We start from the raw sequence: 17,592 nt of genomic DNA on the forward strand, positions 1-17,592 counted from the left end.
GCTGCACAGGCCCGGGATGCTTCCCTCCTCCCTCACCGCCTGTGATCATTGCCAGATGCGGCAGGAAGTGATGTAGGCACTTGGCCGCACACCCTACTGGGCTCTGGGATTTTGTTGTTTTTTTTTTTCTGTGAAAAGGAGGTCACGTTCAGCTGCTCCCTGCTACAGCTGCAAATGGTCTGGGAAGAGGAATTTAATGTATCCTCCTGACACACAAACCCACTTGCCTCCTTCTAGGTGACCCAGTGCTACTCCCAATCCTCTTAGATTCTACAAAATGCAAGGTACAATTTATGTAGAAATTATAGTACACACATATGTATATTTTTTGTGTTATTTAAAGTTTTTAAAAGTTTTTTTTCCCCTTTTTTTAATTAGGAGTAGTTCACCCGAGTTTAGGTAGCATTTACTTGCTCTCAAATGATTTCAAATCTTTATGAGTTTCCTTTTTTCTGTTGAACAGATTTTATTTTTTATTTTTTATAGGAAAAACAGACTGCATAATGTGGCAGACAAGAACATCAGTGTTAACCAAACTGGTCCAATCTACAATAATTATGTTTTAAAAAGAGCACAGGATATCCTATGCACCCCGGATCACTCATTGAACTATGTCTTTCAGCAGTTGCCATCAGGACGTCGTTTTAGAATTCTTATTTGCAGGACATACAGAACTAGAAATTCGTTTATAATGGTGGCCATTAGGTAACAGGAAATTTTATTTCCCAAATGATGTTTAACTGAGCAAGGGAATTTTCACAGTATTTATACAGTATTATATACCTATAATATTTTTTCTTCTGAAGAAAGTTTAATTAGTTTTTTTAACTCGCACATTAGTATGAATAGTTTTTGAAACAAATCTAGCGTAATATGTATGTCATCAAGGCAAGATAAAACAAATCAGTTTTTAGAAATTAGTTCTTAAATCTCTTATGTTTAGAAATGTGTTAGAAAATGTCTTCTCTCTGTTAAACAGAAACCGGGGGAAAAATATACAGGGCAGCGAATAATTTAGGAGGGCTAATAATTCTGACTTGAACTGTATATATATATATATATAGGAGAGAAAAATACTATCAAAGTCAATGGCTATCAGTTTCCAACATTCTTCCAAATATCTTTTTTATTTTATTTTCATCAAAAGAAAGAAACTCAAACATTTGTAATGAATAGAAGGCAAGTAAATGACCACAGCATTTTCATTTTAGTGTGACCTACAAGTCTCAAATAGATGGATTAATGAAAATCAGAGTCTCACTAACATCTTAACTCCAATAACAAATCTTGAAATAACTGCAATTATTGTAAAGAAAGCCGGTTTGAGTCTCCTGGAAGACCCTCGCCACTAATATCATAGTGCACAGAAAGCAAGCAGCTAAGGGTACATCGCATTGAATATCATAAAAACCCTTTTTTTTAAAAGATTGCTATGACAACATCTTGACCAATAATGGGTGCTGTTTTGATATATGGGCCCCATATTTGCTGAGAGAGCACTATGATTATACTGCTGGAGAAGCTGGAACACAATATCCACTCACTGAAATTGAATACAGCCAACCTCCTCTTACAAACTCTGAAGATCCACTTATGGAGGATAAGTAGATTCATACAACCAAGACGCATGAAATTTACTTTATTTGAGTAACATGATACTATCCATTTAATTATTTATTATGGTAAATAATAATAATAACGATAGTAGTAATAGTAATAGTAATAGTAATAATAATAATAATAAAAACAACAACAACAATAATAAAAAATAACATTATTATTATTATTATTACTATTATTATTATTATTTTGGGGACACTGCAATTAAATTTAAGTAAGTTTTAGTGTTTTATTTTTAGGATATTTTGGTCACACTTTTTTTGATGGTCCGTTTGTTTAATTTAAGTTACATTGTATCTACATGCAAACTAATTCTCATTAGATTAAAAGTAGACTGTTAGGTCTATAGCCACTTAAAAGGCAGTTAAGGGAGCAGTATCAACAAATTAAGACAGTCAACTAATAATCAAATGGACCATCAAAATAAAGTGTTAAAGATATTTTTTGTCTTTAAATATATATTTTAACATATTTTATACCTACAAATACAAAACTTGTAAAATGCATTGCATAAGGCAGTTTTCTCAATTATGTTCCTACCTTATAATTTAAACACTGGCTTAGTAAAAAAAAGAAGGAAATTGGCAAAAACTCCCAAACAACATTTAGGGTTCTATTTTAACCATCTAAGTCTATTGGCAAAGATTTGTTTCAAAACTTTTTTAAAATTCAGCTCTAATTTCCAGGAAACAAATAAATGAACAATAATAACAAAGTGTGGTCAAAAAACTTATATCCAAAGAGTTATATCCAAACACACGTGCTATACTTATGCCCCATTGTGATGCATACGTCTCCAAAACAGTTGGACAAATCTAAACTTATCTTTATTACAACAAATATAAGTATGCATGTAATAAATAATACCAATAATAATAACAATAGACACATGCAAATAGTCATGAATAAACTGAAAAAAGCCCCCTGAGATTAAGAAAGGCATGGAGGAAATATTCCTATTTATATATATAAAAAATAAATTTTGTAACATTTTAATCCTTTATTTCTTTCCGTATGTAAATATATTTGTGTATTGCTGTGCATCATATGTGTGTTAAGCAACGTTTAAGCGTTTGAACCTGCATAGGCGCATAACTAACACGCTCTGCACTGGACTTTAGACCTTCTTTTGGATGGTCAACGGCACAGTCTATTTTAGTTTCTCAAAATAGCAACGCGCCAACAATGCGCCTTAACACACCTCCTTTTTAGACCAGAACACCCATGAATCCAAAAAGTGGTGCAAATGGATTTGCTATTTAAACAACAAGGAGCAAAGCATGAAAATTACTATTGCACTGGTCAGAAAATGGCAACAACTCACGCCTTGGCCTTATTGCGCCGGTGTATGATTTTCTCAGTTTAATTTTCAGACAAAATGAACAGACAAATCACAAGATAAGACTTTTTTCTCTCTTTTTTCACTAGAAGTACAACACAGAGAGGGGTTCTTGTGATTATTTGATAGAACTTATACTGTATAATGTCTTGTTTTAAACATATGCTGCGTCCGAAACCGCATACTTCCATACTATATGGTACGCTAAAATCAGTATGTGAGCCGAGTAGTATGTCCGAATTCATAGAATTCGAAAATCAGTATGCGAGAAGTACCCAGATGACTTACTACTTCCGGCGAGATTCAAGAGTGCGCATCCCATGCACGCTGTTCTATCCCATGATGCCCCGCGAGCGAATTCATGAATGGGAGTAAAGCGATGTAATTGACGCAGGTAGGTCACGTGACCATGATAAAATGGCAGATGTACTATGTCTGAATTCCATTCAAACTTTTCACATTCATACCGTATAGAACATACTTTTCTAACCGCCGAGTAGTACGTTTAAATTTAAATGCAGTACCTACTGAGTAGTAGGCGGTTTGGGATGCAGCCATTCAAGAGAATTTATCGCACATTATTAGCAAAACTAAACATACTGTAGGAAGGGCTTTACATTGAAAAACCATTACTGCATACACGAAAACTACTTATTTGAAATGAGCTGAAACAACACATTTCTTCAGATTTTTGGGGGACAACTTGAATGTTTTATATTCAACACACTTAAATTGGTAAAAACTAATAATCTAACTAGATTCCTTCATGTTGCCCTAACACAAATCGATTGTGTAGAATCCAGCATTTTTTACAGTGTACACTAAAAAATACTTTTGCTGCTTGTTCAAACTATTTATTTAATATGAGTTGAATCAACAAAATTCTTAAAGTTTTGGGGGTCAACTTAATTTTTTTGTGTTGGGACAACATGAAGGAATTGTGTGGAACCCAACAGTGTAAAGGCTCGTACACACCAGGACGCTTTTCGTTTGTGCTTATCGTCATGGCTTTAAGACATTTTTTTCATATTCAAACCCAAGCGATTTTTACTGATGTTGAGCAGAAGAGTATGCAAAATCACTCCTTGAAGTTAAATGGCGCTACACAACCTTAGGCTTCTGACACCCGCTTGTAACACAGAAGAGGAATACAGCATGGATGGTTCAAGTAGCAGCTCGAGCTCTAGCGTTGAAGGAATAATTATTGTTCACTAGTTGTTTTGATTAATTCTAATAGAAAAAAAAATCCTTTGAGTGCTTTTATTCCAAAATCTGTTTTTCGATATTTGTCATTAGGTTTGGGACAATGTGTCTGACAGGAATAAGTTCACAACCTCAATAGATTATATCATGGTAGCAGCTTGTGAGGAGTTGCTGAATGCTAGCAGCTGGCTTTGCTCTTTTCTGGAGCACAGGCATTAGTAGAGCAACCACAGGAAAGCCTTTATACCCATCAACTACCCACGGAATTCAGCAATAAGCACAACGTGGCAGAGAAGCCCTGATGTGGTGTGATATAAGCTTTTTTTTTTAGTTCTGGAAGCTGGAGAATGTTGGGGCATCAGTACCTTCTGACGAACACGTGCCTCTCTGACAGACCTCAATTTTCAATCCCTGCACGACTGTCGAGACAATCTTGAGGACAGAAATATTTAAAGACTTAATTTAAAAGCTTAAAGCGAGAAAGAAAATCTGCCGACTTTACTTTTAGACTGAGCTTCACCCTCTTATCACAAGTATGCTTAAGATTACACGAGTCACCAATTAGTAACGTTTTTATCTAAAGCAGTTCTGCCGCTCCAAAAGCCTGCTTCTTTTTCAAAACTGAGCGACATATGTTGTTTTTAGGGGGTGAAAGGGTGACTTCAGCATACTGGCTATGAGTGCATCCTCCCGCCGCACTGTGTCTGAAAAGATGGATTGTTTTGGGGTTGACTGAGCGTGCTTGGAGGGAACAGGAAGTGTGGCTAACTTCTGCTTCCCCCCGGCTCTTCTCTGAGTCTCCATTTTCTTAGTCATCTCCAGGAGGAATAAGACACTGATTCACTCAGCATTAAAAGATAAGAAGTACATTTTTTTAAATATTTAGTTTTGGACATTTGGGTATATCTTGTTTTATGGACAAAAAGTTTTGAAATTTTCTCCCAAAAATGTTCAACCAAAGGACACTTCCATAAACAATGATTTAGAGTTTCAAACTCTTTATTGCGTTTTATACAACAGTTCTGTCTGGTTCTTTTGGCTCGTTAAACGATGCCATCGTCCATTGCCGATGGCCAATAGACAACGATGCTGACCCAGCATTGTGATCCATCGCCCCGTCCCCGTCGTGATCACGTGACCACACACACAGACACAGCCACACACACACAGCCACACGCTGTCATGCGCTCCTCTGAGCTCCAGGCAGAGAGCAGTGCATGTCGGAGAGTTTATGAAGGATATACCACTGGATCGCGTCTCACTATAGTTGTTTAACGTAGTTCCGGGAGTTTCTATGCATTTGTGGGACTCCTAATGCCCGCAAACGAGTGATAATCTCCTGGAAATCGCGTGTCTCCCTCCCGGTTCTCAAAGAAGTCGTGCACCCTTCTCACCCCTGGATCCCTTCTCTTCAGACACCCAAACCGATCCCCAAACCCCCACATTTCACATGATGACGATGCCATCGTCCATCGCGATGTTTCACATTAGACATCGTACAATGCCAAATTGGTTGACATTGGCCAACCCTACTGGTTCTTGAATCTGATTGGCTGATAGCCTTGCGATATTTTGCCAGTAACATGAAACAAAGGCCTCTTCACCCTTCAACTCTGTGTGTATTACTCCGCCCACATACAGCCAGCAACAAGCAGAGACGTTACAGTTGGACAAATATGAATGTAGTTGTTTAGATTGCAACTATGCAGTTTATTTGTAAGAATAGTGCCTATTTTAAAATCTTTACAATTTCTGAGAGCTCGTCGGCAGCCAAAGAAGGTTGACATTGTCTATCCACAAGATGGCACTAGGACCGCATAATAAGCCCTTGCTTAGTGTGTTTTTTTAAACGTGAATAAGAAGCTGAAAAAGCATCGTGGTTTTCAAGGTGGGCCGGACAGAGTCAATAAGAGGCTGCGAATAAGAAGTTGGATTCAGCCTCGTCCCTGCGAGGTCTGTGGCCTCGTGCCAACGCACACCTCCCACCAGTGCTGATATACAGCCATATCGCACTGCTGCTCGTGTGATATTGCTCATTTACGCATTGATCAGGAATGTTTGGATTCAATTTGTGAAGTAATTCTGGAGTGATGTACAGTGTCATATTCCATTTATATTGCAGATGTTCAAATCATGTATTAATTGTTTTAGTTTGTGCCTTCAGACATACTCTGCCATTCATCCTTTGTGATACTCTCTCTCATATCTTGACACCATGCCATACATTTATTTTTTGTACTTTCCTTGCAATTTGCTGTAAAATCTGTAAAATAAAGAAATTTGTCCAACCCCATCAAAAAGGTTTAAAGTAATATATTCTAAAGATGATATGTCTGGCAAAACGGCAGAAAGATGCTGTCTTTTATTATTAAAATTTCTTATTTGAAGATATTTTTTAAAAATGTGTTTTAGATAATTCAAACTTTTGTCTTAATTCGGGAATTACTCCATAATTTACTCACTCCCAAGTCACTCATGTTTTTCTGTTCAGACCTGGGCATTTTACGGGCCTCAGGCCACATGTGGCCCACTGGATGTCTGTAATTGGCCCGCGCAAAGAATTTATTTAATTTGAATCCAACCAAAAACAGGGCCTTGCATTGTGCAGGTCTGATATTGCGAGTCAACAAAAGGGGACGTTCACATATAGCGTCTTTTGTGCACTCAATTTCGTTATTTCAAATGGAGAAGGGCAGCTTCAGCACGCAATTAGGAAGAGATACACATGTAGTGCTGTATGTCACGATCATGTTTTTCAAGAACGGCAAGTTTGAAACATTTCAGAGTGCCGCAAGCAAACCACGAGTCATGTGACAGGAACCAACCAGGCAGCTTCACACTTTGTAGGTAATTAAACAATAATAAAGGTAGATTATTACCTCAGATTAACGATTTGACAAATCCAGATACAGATGCTCTCTAAGTGATGATCATTACATCACATATCCACCTCACATTCAACTTGACTGTACAGCCTAACTATGCACTATCGCATCTTGGATCGGATATCAGTTTGATACAGCATATTTTTGCTGGATTGGGTATCGGCCAGCTGGTACCGATCCAAATCCGATCTTGCACGTACCGTATATTCTGTGTAAATTTATTAGCCAACAAAAGCCATGAAGGTAGCCTATTATAAGGACCTAGAAAGTTGTTATGAGGCTTACTATATCCTAAATGTTCTGTAGTCATTCTATAGTTTAAAGTGAAGCACAGATCAATATTCAAGTGGTTAAATTCATGTTCAGTTCGGCGTTTCCTGTTGCTGTGCCTGTTAATCATTCTCCATTCATTCACAATTCAAACTGTGTGGCCTCCATGACAACACGAAAAGCTTTCTCCAAGACCATTGTTCCTGTTAATATAAATAATCAGTGGGGAAATGTATTTAGTTTTGCATTAAATGGGTTCATTTTGACCTTCAACAAGGAGTTTATTGCTGTTTCTAAATCATCTTACGCTGTGTTTGTTATATCAGCAAATCGCATTCACAGCACTGGAGTAGAGAGGGTTATTACCAGCTCTTAACACACAAAGTAGGCCTATCTGAAATTTTAAACTAGAAAAGGCTCAATAATACCTTGGTCAAATGTTCAACACACTGATTTCTTCCAATTGTCACGCTAAGTTTTAAAAGTGTCTGGAGATAGCGGAGGGCTGCACGCTGCATCTCAGTGATGCATCAAGAGCTTTATTCACGCACCGGTTACACAGATGTACGCCGCTTCGTGAAATTATTCTGTAATATAAAAAGTTTCTGTTCTCTCATCCTTCTGACTGAGTTTATGTAATACTTTCAGTGCTGCGAATTGTTTGTAAAGCCTGTCCATTGTGGTGAAAGTAGTTGATTAAATTAAAAAGTGAAACTGACAGGCGCAATATGGATTGTCATTAACAGAAAATTATAATGTAGGCTAGGACCCTTTGAGTCAGTTCCTAGACCGTTAAAATAGAGCCCTGAGCCTCACTCACTAATGCATGAGTTATTTTGCAATGTTACACAAAGGAAAACTACTCACAACGAATGTGTGCATGTAAATTAATTTGTTCTTAACTATTTCTAATGATGAGAATTTTGAATTTATTAGCTTTTTTGCATTATGTTTAAGTATTCCTACACATTAAAACAACATTACAAATGAACAATAGCACATTTTTAACAACATTTTTTCCTGAAATTATAATGCATTTTAGTATGAATAAAGTTAGTAAAACATTTTGATGAACACTGATTTTGTGAAATTTGTTTTCTTTTTTTTTGTGAAAATGTTCATTAATATATTTTACACACAAATAAACAAAGTTGTGCATAATGAATGACATTCAGTTTTTTTTTTCATATCTAATACCATAAAACTATATATTAATAAACATAAGGTAAATTGAATTGAGTTGTATGCTGAAATGCAGCTTCTGCAAATACATTCAGGTCACTATTTTCACACTCATGTCCCTTTTGTTATGTTTATTAAATATTGAAAGGAAAGTGTGCAAATCCTGTTAACCTAAATGCCAATCAGTAGTGTGAGCAGGATTTAGTTTTTTACTTCTTAGTGAGTGATGAAGACAATTTTGTGTGTCTAAAGAGTCTTTTGCCATTTTGTGGAGACCAATTAAATAATAAATGTGCTGTTTAACATATGATGGAACATGTTGTTTATAGACTAAAGCTCTTGCTTAACTTTCAGAATGAATACACCCATCTAATGAGCTCTCCAGCCAGATGATGACACAACCATGTAAGTCTCCTCCCTAATCCCAGTGACCTCATATGATGACCCATGAGTACTAGCCTGACCCATCTCTGCTGTTAGTCTAGCAAACAGACATTAGTGAAAAAGTAATCCCAATATAAAAAATCTTCCCTTTTTGGCTCTCATGCCATTTCAGAAATGATTGCCTCCATCCATTTACATATAATAAGAAAGTAAATAGAAGCTGTCTTGTAAAAAAATGTATTAAACATATCCTGATGAATGTAGCCTAAATTTCATTATTGCTTAAATAAAACTACTGTACGGCTTCAGAAAATGTCTTTTATCTGCTTGTAAATATTGTTTCAAGAACAGGATCTCAATAGCAGTTTATATCACACATTTAAGCTGAGCTTTAATGTATAATGTTTTTGATTTGTGGTGCCATTTCTCTCTCTCTATGAACACAATTTTGATTGATATGTGTAGCGGAATTTTATTCATGCATTTTTATTAATGTTTTAATCCCCAAAATTGACTTTTTGACCTTTTAAACTTTTAAAAAATGATTTTGAGTTGTTTTTAACTGTTGTTTACTACTAAAGCCCTGGTCAGATCACACAATTTGTATTGTTGGTTATGAAAGTCACTATGTCAGATTACGCGATTTTGTCTTGATAAAATCTTGACTTGTCGTGGGCAACAAATGCGTTCCTTCATGATCAGTCATCCTGTGACGTCTATTATAAACGTTATTTTCTAAAGCAGTCACAAGAGTTGATATAACAATATTTCTTATCTTCATTTTATTTAATTTTTTTTTATCTTATTTCAATCTAACACTCATGCTTGCTGACAACTAGGCTACATATTTTTGGGCATTTGTTATGACATTGATAGAATCAAACTTATATATTTATATTTTTTATATTAAAATATTTTCTCTCTCTCACACCTAAATTTGAACATGAAGATGAAAGCACATCAACGCCAAGGAAAATCAGATGCTCAAGACAAAACAATGACACGTTAAAAAAAACAGCAAATATATGACAGAGGTTTGTGATACAACAATTGCCGTGAAACATTAATTAAATCCTTATTTTTTATAGAGCGAAACAAATCATCTACCGCACAGTAGTGAGTAGTGGACGGGCACAAACAAGGAAAATCATTTGTATATTTTTCTTCGAATAAAATATCTTTTTGAAATTAATTTCGTTTGGTAAAATTTGCATCTTAATTTTAAAGTATGTTTTGTTGATCAGTTATTTACTAGATAAACAAAATAAATAAATAACATATGAGGTGAAGTGCTTCAAAACCAGTCCGCAATATGCTTCAGCGTCAAAGCACAAACTGGTTTGTTAAATAAAATAAATCTTAAATTTTTTCATTTTTAATGACAAAATTATCCATTTCGCTAGTCAGTTTCAAATCAATAAGTTTAATCAAGTAATTTGAATAAGCAAGACAGGCTTTTACAATGTATTAGCATCACTGAGCCTGTTTTCAGATTACCTCAGAAGAATGAACTCTGAAGACTGAGAGAATTCAGAAACTCGTTATGAGAATGGAGATCTCTGCATACTTGTCTGTCAAATAAAATTGCTTAAAACACTTTAATATTTTTAGAAAAAAAAACAATGATTGATCACCCAAGACTCATCCATAAGTAAATATGCAGCCTTTTGTGATTACCTGACCTACAGATTAAAAGGCAGCACCCGCGGATATGACTGAGAAATGATGTGCTCCTATTGCGCAGAGTCACTTATGTGATGGAAAAACAGGGAAAAAATAATATGCTGAACTTTCTCCCATGGTGTCGTGAGGTGTGGCAAACACAGTATCGGTTGTTGTGAACTATACCACATTACACAAAAAGAAACAATTGAATCTTGTGACATGATGCCCATTTGTCGTTTACGACTCCCCAAGACCCGCTACGTCAAGGAAATTGTGACATAATCATATGATCTGAACAAGGCATAACTGAACTGTTGTACATTTAGTCGTTCAGTTTTGGTGTTTTGCTTTGGTACCAAGAACAGTCAATTGGTATTGGTGCTGAATCCTCCAATCTGATATTGTGACAAGCCTAATAGAAAGAAGGTCACACATGTTTGAAGTAAATGATGACAGACATTTCATTTTGGGGTGAACTAACCTTTTTACTGTGTGAGATTAAAACTTCATGACAGACACGGTTAGCTACATCAGATACAATGTACTGTAATATGAATGGCCTTCTTTCACAAGTCCTACGCTCTGTGAATGCCAAATGAAATCTGCAAGTCCTTGGAAGTAAAATGATGTTGTGAGGCAAATACAACTGCAGTAAATTATCAACACATTGAGTTATATAGTCAATCTCAACTATCAGTCTCTCCATGAAGAGGTGAAATCACTGAAGCATCTCAAACAGTTAAATAATCAGTCTTGGTTCATTGATTTCATCTAACACCTCGGCGTAAAACCTCCCTCAGAAATTAAATCTTCATCATTCAGTTCCCCTCACAGAGCGCTTTGTTAGCGTTATCAAAAAATTGATTCTTATTCCAGAAACAGATGCTGCAACAATAAGCCTGAGGGCATCTGAGCCGTCTGTCTCGGAAGGCATCTGACTACACTTCTGACTAGTCACCAGACAGTATCCGCTAATCTATTTTAAGCGCATCTTTGTATGCTAATGCTGGGAGAGAAATTGATCCACCGACCACACTCAATGCTTGAAAATAAATACGGTGAGTGGGCTTGACAGAATGAACAGTGGCTGGATGTTCATTCAGATAATTCAAGTTGAAGTTTGCTCTGGAAGGGAATGGATTTAGTGTCTTGTGTGTGAACGATGTATGGATGTGCCGTTCAGTCCCTGCACTCTCTTCACAGACCATTTCTTTTCAGAAGTGCATAAATGAGATTCAGTGCAAAGCAAAGATGCCATCAACAGGAGTATGCGACTATGCCTTGAGCAAAAATTTTACTTATGCTTTTCCAAAAAGGATTAACTGTGGCAAGTTTCTAAAGGGTGCAAACTTTTCATGTAGAAAACAGGTCATTAGTCTGATTTCTGATAGTGCGGTGATGTATGAAACATAGCTTATACCAGGGGTGGGCAAACTCTGTCCTGGAGGGCCGGTGTCCTGCACAGTTTAGCTCCAACCCTAATCAAACACACCTGCTTATAGATTTCTTGTGATCTTAAAGACACTGATTAGCATGTTCAGGTGTGTTTGACTAGTGTTGGAACAAAACTCTGCAGGGACACCGGTCCTCGAGGATCAAGTTTGCCCATCCCTGGCTTATACAGAAGAACTGGTGGTTAGTTATTGTTGCAAATTTTCATGCAGATTTCTATTAAAATTACAGAATTTTGCAGGCCCAATTTTGTGGAGAAATGGATAATATTAATGGATAGATCTAAAGTATCACAGAACTAGCCATATATTTCAAGTTTTCAGGGGTTAGATAATAGGTTAGGGTGTAGGGCTGGGTAATTCTGCCTGCTCCTCCAAATGGTTAACCATATTTTGACTGTTTTAAATAATGACTGCTAAAGTAATTTAAAGCATGACCATTTTTAATAACGGTTTACACACAAAACATTGTTGGTTTACAAAAAAAAAACATAATCCTGTTAGTTCACTTGATTTTGATCTTACTGTAAAAAAAAAAAAAAAAAACAAGAAAACGTTAAATGAGAATCTGAAATATTTTATGGCATACTTCAAAAAAAGATAATTTACTATTCAGAAATGTTTCATTTTGATTACGTTTTTAAATAAATTTGTCTTACACTTAATATTTTCTGATTTTCATAGTATATTTACTTTTACCATAAACCTACATATCAACCATTTAGTAGAGGTTGATTTTTGGAAATTATGGGATGTGTTAAAAAAGCATTGAGTGTGTAAACTAGCGACATTGAGAGTTAAGAAATGCAATCCAATTTTTTATTTTTTTTGTAAGGCAGTTAAAGGGTTAAATATAATTGTCACAACAGAAAGTTATCATGTTAATCTGTTAATTGTCATTCAGGATAGAGCAGCACGATTCCGGCTAAAATGACAATCATGATTTTTTTGCTTAAAATAAAGATCAAGGTTCTCTCTCGATTCTGTAGATGTAAAATAAAGCTTAATATAAGATTATTGTTTTTCTCAAACATATGGTAAAACAACAATATTAATATTATGTGTAGGTCTACTGGTTTCTATACACAATTATATTCTACTTATTTCTACATAATAATTCTGATGTTGAATTATGTTTGAGATATAGGCCTATGCTTGCAATCTGTCATTGAGAACATTATGAGACCATTTAATTCACTGGTAAAATCAACATTACATAGGCTAGAGTAGTTATACTGACACTGTAAACATTTATTCTCATGCACAACTATGTGTTCACTATGAAAGAAAAAACATCAAATGCTTGTCGCAGTCATAACTCTAAAATGCGATATGATTATTTAAATGTGCACACTTTCAGTTTCATTTTCACTGCTAAGTGCTGTTCATACTTTGTGCGCAGCTCTCAATCGATCACTCTGTGCCCAAAACTGAATATTATTTACAACTTTATTACCTGTTACTCACAGCACATGCGGGTCCTGTTCACTAAAGTAGACGCGCTCAAGTCTATCATTAAGTAGGGCGCGTGGCGTGCCCGCACAGTCAGCAGCTCACGTCACGTGTTATTTCCCGGCCGCAAATACATCATTATATAAAGACAAAACTTACATTTTTGGGTGAATTTTACCTTATAAATACAGTATGTGACCAGTGGCGTAGCGGACGGGCCCGCAGGGCACGCACCGCGGGGGGGCCCCGCGTGATTAGGGGGCCCCTCGTCGTCGCGATTTTCAATAAACTCTTGGGAACAACTGTGGTCGGAACCAAAGTTCACACGTCTGTGTTCTCTGAACATCTCTCAAGCGGTGGACTACTTCATTCTGATTGCTTGCCGCCAATGTTGCCAACTTAGCGACTTTGTCACTAGATTTAGCGAATTTTCAGACCCCCCTAGCGACAAATCTAGCGACTTTTTTGTGTGTTATTGAAGAATTTTTTTTAGACTGTCATTTGTCCATACTGTACCGTCCCTACTCTTCTCAACGAGCTGCGTGTGATGCCGCCGGCCCCTCCCCCGCCTCACAGCACTGACAGGCGGCCCAGTCAGTCCTCGTACAGCAGCCTCTCCAACCTGCAGCCCGAAAGCAGATCACCCCTCTGCGTACCGACGACAAATAATTTAGCACAGGCAGTGTGAAGGTATTTCCCTTGTACAGTCAAACCTATGTACTTCTCCTTTATTTTAACAATTTAATTGGACCGTTTATTTTTTTCTTGTTCACAATCACAGATATTTTATTGACAGTTTCTGAACTTGTCTGAGTTTATTACATATGAGAAATTACTGCACATTCACTACACATCTATAATGACATACTGTATTCAAACAGCAATAAATTTAGTTAAATAAACATGCTTATATAAAGTGTAGTGCAATTATAAATACCCCTTTATTAACCATATGCTGTTAAACAGAAACGGTAGAACGTGATGACGTCAGTGATATGCAAATTGACGTATGACGTATACGCAGGAAGAAAGATCCATCGTTAATCCAAACGTAATACACTTGTGACTAGACCTTATCAGAAACAACAAAATGTGCCCGCTGGATGGTAATAAACATGCATAATGACATACTTGACCCAACAGACCTGCTTATGCAAATCAACAAACATTAAATGTTTTTAACCAAAGGGAATTTCTGCTGCATATTTACCGAGATGGTGGTAATTTACAAAGATAGACCCATTCAGATTACACTAAGCTATTTATTGTTTGAATTATGCTGCCATAACGTTTGGGGGCGGCAAGATTGTAAAGATTTTATTCTTGTTCTTGTTTGTGTCTTATTATTAACAAGGCTGCAATAAATGTAATCAGAAATAGAGTTAAAACAATGTGAAGCATAGAACTTAAAATAAAATTAAGCTTTTAAGATTTTTCTTGATGCTTCAGAAATCCTTCTAATTTGCTGATTTGGAAAACAACAAACATTTCTAAGATTATTTATCAGTGTGCTGCAGCTGCTTAACAATTTTGCGCAAAGCATATATACTCAAAAAAATGATTACTGCTGCTTGTTCAAACTACATGTTTAAAATGAGCTGAAACAACACAACTCATGTCATTTCTTTGGCTAATGTATTTGTTTGTTTTACATTTAGTAATTCATGAGTTTTGAGATTACCAACTTGCAGAAGCACCCATGCTTTGAGTGTTGGCAGATTAATTGGCAAAAAATGCAGTTTGTTGCTGTCCTAAAATTAGTTCTAAGATCAGTCTCAATTAAGAATCACCTGTATATCTAACTAATGAAATATGCTTAAAATGGCTCTTTTAGAATAACTTCACATAAAACTAAGAGACTTTGAAACGTACAACACATACAGTAATAGACATAGATGATATTATTACACCTTTGAGTTTAAGTTAAATAAAAATACAAATGCATTAAACTTTTATTTGATAAAATCATGTTGGATTAACTCAATAGCATTTAATTGCGTAAATATATATATATATATATATATATATATATATATATATATATATATATATATATATATATATATATATATAATGTTTTTTTTTTGGTGCTGAACAAATTTACTGGATGGAAAATGTATGGATTTTTTCAGGGAGACAACTTAATTGTTTTATGTTCTAACTAATAAGCTACCTTAATTCCTTTACAAATCAATTGTGTTGAACCCAACATTTTTTAGAGTGAAGTTAAAATAAAAAGCCGGTTTGAAATATTAATTGTTTTTTAAGAACAACATTTTTTCTTGTCAGTTTTGATCAGTTTAATGCTTCCATGTTAAATAATTAACGTATTTCTAAGATAACTCTAAATAAGTAAGGCCCTGTTTATATTTGAACCTGAAATATCTTTTGAATTTAAGCATTTTCTTGACTGTATTTGGTGAAAAATAGCAGTAGATCAAAGAAAATGAATGAAACAACAACTGTGTGTTTGTGCAGTATATGATCAATAAGTGTTTACTCTGCCATTATATACCTTTAAACACCAATTCCTAATTCAATTACCAGTTGCAATCAGCACACATGATATAGACTGTAGACAAATAATGGATCGGAAAATATAGGTCAGAACTAAAGACTAGGATTATGCTAGCCAGTGGGCATGCAGAGTCCAGACTGGCCTGAAGATGACCTGATATTCTGATCATCACACACAAACAGCATTTATTTGAATTGCAATGTAGTGTGTGGAATAAGAAAAAAACAACAACTACATTTAACCTAAACATTAACAAAAATACATCTGTATAGTCTTTCTGTAGCGTTTATTAATGCTGGCAATTGGCACTTATGATTTAATTTCCAAATAATACTGTTTTTGTGAGTAAAAAATTGTGAACGTGGCTTCTTTGTAAATCCACATTCACTCTGCACTTCCGTTTAACAACAGGAAGCTCTCTGGATTGGTCAGTCAACAGGATCCAACAGAGGATGCGATGCTGACTTATAAATAATTAATGATTTGAGGCCCAGGGCTCACAAAAGACAGATTTTTTTTCTAGTGAAAGCCCTAGATTGAGAGTGGGATATGCTTTGGTCTGAGTCTCAGAGAGTTGCTGCATTGTCTCTACATTTCTCTAGATTTTTGTTTGGGATCAGACATATCCTGATGTCTCATGAATCATGACAGATATATAATAATATATAATATTATGTTAATTTCATTCATTTTAAATCTGGTTTTCTTTGTTGTTTTCAGCTTCCAGAATGCTCTACTATTGTTGTTGTGTCATTACAGTGACTATATTGGGTTTTAGCCAAGGATAATGCAAGAATGATGCCCAAAATAATGCATTATAAACAGGATCTGGACCACGACATGTATAAACAAACAGTTGGTTCATATCTTAGATTGAAAACTATTCTATCTGAAGGAAAAGTACAGATTAGTCAGTCAAAATACACTAGAGGAATTGTAAAAAGAAAAAAAAACAGGGTCAAAAAGTAAAAATGGGAAGAAGTCAACACACCCTGCCCAAGTGCTATTAAATATGGGTATTGAAATGATTATAAAACAATTACAGCGGTTTAGAGAAAGAAATGTGTCAAATCAATAGTGCTTTTTTTGTTTGTTTCTATACTGACAAATATACAAAGCATGGTCGAATTGAAAAAATACTCCAAACTTGCAGAAAGTGGTGAAGACTTGAATAACATTCATTTAAAAGCACAATTCAGCTTTAGCCAAAAAAAATTGCTGTTAATTTACTCACACTCAGGCCACCCAAATGTTTTCAGCTGAAACTGAAGTCCTTGGTGATTCATAAAATGAATAATCGCTCTGTGCATGAAAAACACTACAAAAATACAAGACTACAAAGCATTACTACCTTTAAACAACAGCCTCAGGACACAGAAACCTTTGAGAGCATTCATGATAGTGTGGAGCATGCGAACACTAATGTATTGTGTTGATGCTGTTTGTTTACAAACTTTACATATGTTATAGCATACAGGATAAGCAAAAGTACAATTCTGAGGAACAATAAAACACATGTGTCCTCTCTCTACATTGTACACAATCAATATCAGCTCACTTGTGTTCAACCCCCCCAAAAAAATCTGTCTTTTGTGTCTTTATGTGAAAGGAAGCTTGTATTTC

General features: G+C 35.5%; 1 protein-coding gene across 16 annotated transcripts in view; it reads right to left on the minus strand.

Annotated features, from left to right (window-relative positions):
- The window catches only part of cep170aa (centrosomal protein 170Aa), a 91,162-nt gene that overhangs the window by 66,561 nt on the left and 7,009 nt on the right, over nt 1-17,592 (minus strand). The window lies entirely within an intron of this gene.

Source organism: Danio rerio, chromosome 13, assembly GCF_049306965.1.
Source record: "Danio rerio strain Tuebingen ecotype United States chromosome 13, GRCz12tu, whole genome shotgun sequence".
Taxonomy (NCBI): domain Eukaryota; kingdom Metazoa; phylum Chordata; class Actinopteri; order Cypriniformes; family Danionidae; genus Danio; species Danio rerio.